Source organism: Accipiter gentilis, chromosome 8, assembly GCF_929443795.1.
Source record: "Accipiter gentilis chromosome 8, bAccGen1.1, whole genome shotgun sequence".
Lineage (NCBI taxonomy): Eukaryota > Metazoa > Chordata > Aves > Accipitriformes > Accipitridae > Astur > Astur gentilis.
Genome location: NC_064887.1, coordinates 7,835,088 through 7,841,087, shown reverse-complemented (window position 1 = coordinate 7,841,087; position 6,000 = coordinate 7,835,088).

The following is a 6,000-nucleotide window of genomic DNA, read 5'->3' as shown; positions in this document are numbered from 1 at the left end:
TTGAGTTACAAAGTCATTAACGTCAACGTTTGACTGTCAGTGCGTGTTGCAAGCTGTGCAAACAGGAGCTCAAGGAAAAGGACTTGGTCTTCCACGCTCTTCCATCCACAGGCTTCAGAGACACGACACCGCTCTTAAACAACACTTTGAACACGCAAGTTTATTTGCATGTAACTACTGAAAGACTGCAGCACAGGCATGTAATTAGCTTAAGCTAATGCTTTTGTCTAAGGAAAAAAAAAAGAAAATAAAAGCTCCGAAAGTGCAAAAAAAAACAGCGTCTGCCCCTTCAGTCGCTGCCTGCGGGTCGGTAAGCGGACGCAGAGGCGGAGAGAGTCGTTTGCCCGAAGCCGAGCGCGGTTTGGCGGCAGAAGCGGCCGAGGGGCGGCCCGGGCCCGGCCCGGACCCGGCCGGGGCTGCAGCGGGGCAGCAGCCGCCCGGGGGTCCCCGAGACCGGAGACCGAGGCGGGCTGAAGCGACAGAGGCACGGACTCCCCAGAGCCGGTCGGGAGTAATCCGGAGAGGCACCAAACTCGATTTACAGGCTTCGGACCACGGCGGGCTGCTTACCCGGGAAACGAGCCGCCCTCACCCCCCCCGCTCCGCCGAGCCACCGGCGCCTCCTGCCACCAGACCCTCGGCTTCGGCCGGCACCGGGACGGCTGTTCCCGCCGCCGCCGCCGTCGTCCCCCTCCTCCCACCCGGGACGGAGCGTTCCCGGAGCCTCGGGGGAGGCCGCGCTTGCTGCCAGGGGACACCCCAGCCGGCCCCGCCGGAGGCTGCGGGCGGCAGAAGACCCCGCTGCCCCTCACGGCCTGAGGTAACGGCCGCGGCCCCCACCCCCCCGGTCCCCCGTCCCCCGCCTCAGCCCCGTACCGGGCGTCGCCGCTGCCGGCCGCGCGGGAGTCCATGGAGGCGTCGCGAAGGGCGTCCCCGGCTCCAGGAGCTGCGGGAGGGGAGGCCGGAGCCGAGGGCTGGCGGCGCTGCTGTTCCCCGGCGCGGGCGGCAGCCGCAGCCACCTCGCATGGTGTGAAGCGGCGGCAGCGGCGAGCCTCGGCGCATGTTCGGGCAGGGCAGGGCCGTGCCGAGGGGCCGCCCTCACAGGTGAGCGGCTGAGGCAGCGCCCGCCTTCGCGGCCTCCCGCAGTGCGGGGGCGGCCCGGGGGGGGCGGGGGGGGGGGCGGCATTGGGTGAGGATAATAGCGCAGCACGGTGGGCGACGGTCGGGCGCTTGCCCTGGGGGAAAACGGTGCAAGTTCGGGGGCCTTTAGCCGTGTGGAGTGAAGGGTTAAACCGAAGGGAAGGGAGAGGCCTGCGGGGTGAGCCGCAGGAACGGCTGAGGGGAAGGCAAACCTTGTGAGGGGGTGCGGGAATGGGAGTCGTTAATTCCTCCCGAGAAAAGAAAAAAGAGGAGGAAAATCTAATTCGTACCGAGTCGAGTGTGGAAGTTGCCTGCACGCTCCACGAGGCTGCTTCCAGGGAAGTGTTTGCCCGGGCGGAGCCCTCTGCCACAAAACACAATGGTCAGTTAATTAATTGTACTAAAGGAGTGACACGCAACAGCGCTTACGCCTCAAATTTATCAGCTGATGAACAAATTCAAAATAATTAAGCACAGAGTCAAAAAACGGCTAAACCCAGTGAAATTACTAATAGAGACGCAATACTGAGAAAGTTTTAATTTGGCCATTCATATATTATTATATCAATCATGCAGCTGCAGGGTTACAAGGGTAACAGATCAGAAGAGATAAAAGAAAGGGAGTTTGTGGAAGGAAATGAACGGGGGAAAGGCGGCAAAGGTATACACGGCAGAGGGAGTGGCAGGACAAACAGAAGGACTTGGTTGACATAAAGAAACAATGGGCACGTTAATAAGAACAGTGGGCGTATAAGGTTAAAAAAAGAAAGAATTTATTAGCTGAACACTGACAATGTGGTTCGTGATGCGTAGGGGAGGTAGGCGGCAGGCCTGCCTCACGCTCCCCTGTTTCGAGAGTGAAACTAAGACACAACTGAAGAGAGCACATTTGATCAATTTGGGCATGATTCTTTAGTCTGACAACAGGCAAAAATTCATGATTGTCTTAGCTAAATCAAACATATTAGGTCAATGAGGGATGTTGTAAGGAATGGTGACAAGCACCTTCACAGAGCTATTTTAGTACAGATGCAGCAAAACCACATTTTTCAGCATAAAAATACCTTACATACATTTAATTTTTTGAATTGTGAAGCTCATGCATTCCAGCTCACAGCTTTCATAATGAAGAGAGACTTCACGTGTAGTTCTGCGCTTTAGATACAACCTGTTTTCAACAGTCATGTTTAACCTAAAGAATATTTTTATTAATAACCACTCCAGAATATACTCTAAATTGCTTTTACAACTTTTAGGAATTCTGTGTTGTAGGGACAAAGTTGAAAAAGCTAAAACAGAAGGACAAATTTGCATCATTAGCTTAACTGCAGTTTGAATTAGTTATTCTCCTTGGCATATTATTGTATCCTCACGAACAGAACATCTGTGCTTTTAATATCTGACAGCAAAATAAATTTAATATTTTAAAATAATTAGATAGCATATTAAAGAAAATTAGAGAATTCAAATCTATGACACTGACATTCAACTAGTACTTTTACATAGTTTTTAGGATTCTGCGTCACTGGTTTGAACCTCAACCGAGTTATTTATTCAGTAAAAGTTCTTACTGACTGTGGGCCCAAAATAGTATTCATACTCCAAACTCCTCAGAACTGTTTGGAACTCAAAGACCCTAGTCTGTATTACAGAAGAGCATTTAAGAATAAGGAGGTATTAACAAAAAACCCAACAAACTACAAGAACGATTTTAACTACAAATCCATTGAACCTTTCAAAAACAGTTTTTTCTGTGTAAGTGACCACACCTGTTCATGTAACATCACAAGAGAGACTGCATTCTGTGGAAAACAATCCTAAAGACCTGTTGGCTTTGAATACAAGAAGTTCAATGCTACATAGTCTCAACAGAATAAATAATGAATCTGTCCACACAGGAAAATCAGTCTAAATAAGTGGATCAGGATGAGTCCTTTTGTTGACTTGAGCACTGTCAGATACAAATCCAAGACAGCTGACAGTCTGCAGACAGTGTTACAAGGATCTCTTGCTGGCCAACGCCAGGTGGGACAGACCTCTGAAGTCAAAGGTAAGAATTTCACCCTATATTATCAGAAAACTAAATCCTCAAGAAAATATCTTGTTCAAACCAGTACTTCTGTCAAATTCTGTTTCCAGTTATTTGTATAATCCTGGAGTGCAACTGGCTGCTCATACTAACAGAGAAAACACCTTGTACACACGAATAAAATGGCATAAAATTCCTTTTATTCTGCACAAGATTGTCTTTCTAAATTACAGCAGTTATGTAATACACCATCAGACCCATTGTCATTTAGAAAACAGGAAACAGATTAGCATTAAGATGTGGTTTGTCCAAAATCATTTAATAAATCAGCAAGAGATAACTGGAAGCAACATCCTGACCTCTTGAACACACATCCAAACAATGCAGCATTTTTCCCCTCTATCAGTTACCTATCCAATCGCCTGTTTTAAAAACTAAATTTTTTGTTTTCAGTTTAAAATCCAAGGTCCTAGCAGCTTTAAATCTCTCCATTTTAGCACAACAGGAATTCTTAAGTATTCCGACTGAGGAATGGCAATGCAGCTGGTATTATTTACGTGGGTTTTGTTATTCATGTTTCTTTACACAGATTGTGGATGAAAATGACTTTTCGTTTCAGGATATTACTGACCTAGACTTGATGGCTTGTCACCTGACAAATTAAAAGTTCCTTCCCATCTTTTCTGGGATAACAGACACAGGCCAAAATTTACTGTGAAGCTTCCCACAAAAACCCACAACAAGGGATTCTCATACTCATCTATCAGTCTATAAGCACAAGAGGAAAATATTTTTACTTTTTTTTTTTTTTTAATCTCCCTGACTTTTCTCTACATAAGAAATTCCTTAACATTATGCTGTCTTCCCTCCCTGCACAGGTACTGAGTTATAGTTCTGCAATGAGTGCAGACAGCAGCTTTCTTCATTTTACCCTCAGAGCTCCCTGGAAACACAAGTTTTCTAGATGTTTTGGTAGCATGAGAGTCTGACTAGTACTATGAATAGCAGAGATACTGTTAGGGCGGAAAGATATGAAGACTGGTCATTGCACTAAGACTTAGGTGCTACAAGCTTATAAAGTGAGTCTCTCCCCAGCTGGCAGTTGTACCCTTAGCCACCACTTCAGAGATTTGTTTTGCTTCCCCCTCCTCTCCTGCCTTTAAATTTTAATACCTACACCTTTGCTGCCGACAAGGAAGACAACACACAAGTTATTCTGCAGAGAGTTCAAGAGTTCAGTAACACTCATATAGGTAAATAAAGCTCTGCTCTACCTACCAAAAGGGTAAATCTCAAACTTGGATCAAGACAGACCTTCAATTTGGGAAAATTACTGCCTACTTCCAGTACAAACTGTTGACTATCTGCTTTTAATTTTACGTTGTCTTGTATTTTATAATTGCACAAAGCAAACAAATCCTCTTCCCCCTTACAATAAAAAGAATGGATGCATCTGAAAGCCAACCTTCATCTTCACTCTAATTAACAATGGAGAGTATGCACTGATGTGATACGGAATTCCATAAAGAGAAGACATACGACTTCAGTTGCCAATGTTTTGAACAGATACATTACTTTTCCAATTTTACCCTTTTATAAATTAACCCCCTACACTCTATAATACTCTCTAAAAATATTATCATCTAAAAATACCATTCTAACAGTATTGCAAATACACGAGGTTGCACTTCCATGCACACAAAACACTTTGAAGATTCAGGCTAAAGCATGATTAAAACATTCCAATACTAAAGTTATAATTTTGGTAAATATTCAAATTCTGAAACAGTCAATTTAAATTTAAGTAGCTCAATGAAACTGTTCAGAAGGAAACACCACTAGGCAACATTGTTCTGACAGCTGAATGCTATTTCTGTGAAGAGGTGACATACAGCAGGTGCACGAGGTGGCAATGGATGGCAATGAAGTCCATGTGAACCAAAGAAACTAGGAAGTCCAATACTGAGGTCTAACACAACAGCTTTTAAGTATTAAGCGGAAGGGTTAGTATTCTCTGTCACATCAAGCCTCCTGGCTTAAAGTCCACTGTGCTGAAGCAGACAGCTTTCTGGAGAACTCCAGTTAAAGTCAACCTTTAATAAAGGTGCTTCATTAAGGACCTTTATCGCCATTTTATTCCTTGTCAGTACTTCACAATGATACAACAGGCTTGACATTAGTCCCCAGTACATTCTTCCAGTCCAGTTTCTAGTAAAGTTGCTTCAGATAACTTGCACTCGAAACAGTAACTGTCAAGTGGCCAATTCATCTGCTAGACATGAGATAATCTGTTCAATCTTTTGAGTGCAATGGTATTCTGTGAATGCAATAGAAAGTTTTACATGACTATTAGAACTTCATAGTATAGGAAGTTAGAGAAAGACAGTGAAAAGAGGATATCAAATTATTCAAGATGATTAGCAACCATCTTCAGTTTCATGATAAAGAGTTAAATGGACTGCACAGAATTTGGAGGGGAGAGAGGGTTGAAAGCGACAAAATCAGAGGCAAAGTGCACCCAAGATGGAAACTTGACAAGGGACTTAAAAGGAAAAAAAATAGACAGCTGCAGAAGGTTTCAAATAGCCTCAAGAATGTGTGTGAACCTGATAAAATTAATGCAGATATTACATTGCCTAATCCAACTGATGTCTCATTAAAAGAAAATAGGCAAAGAGATTTGAGTCCCCTTAGGTGAGTATATTAAAACCTAGCACTACTGTAACAAAAGAATCAAAGACACATGTAAGTTGTTGTTGGACCTCCCAAACCTCTGACCAAGCAGTCTATGGCTTGACATAAAGGAGACATTATGCCGACATACATATTGA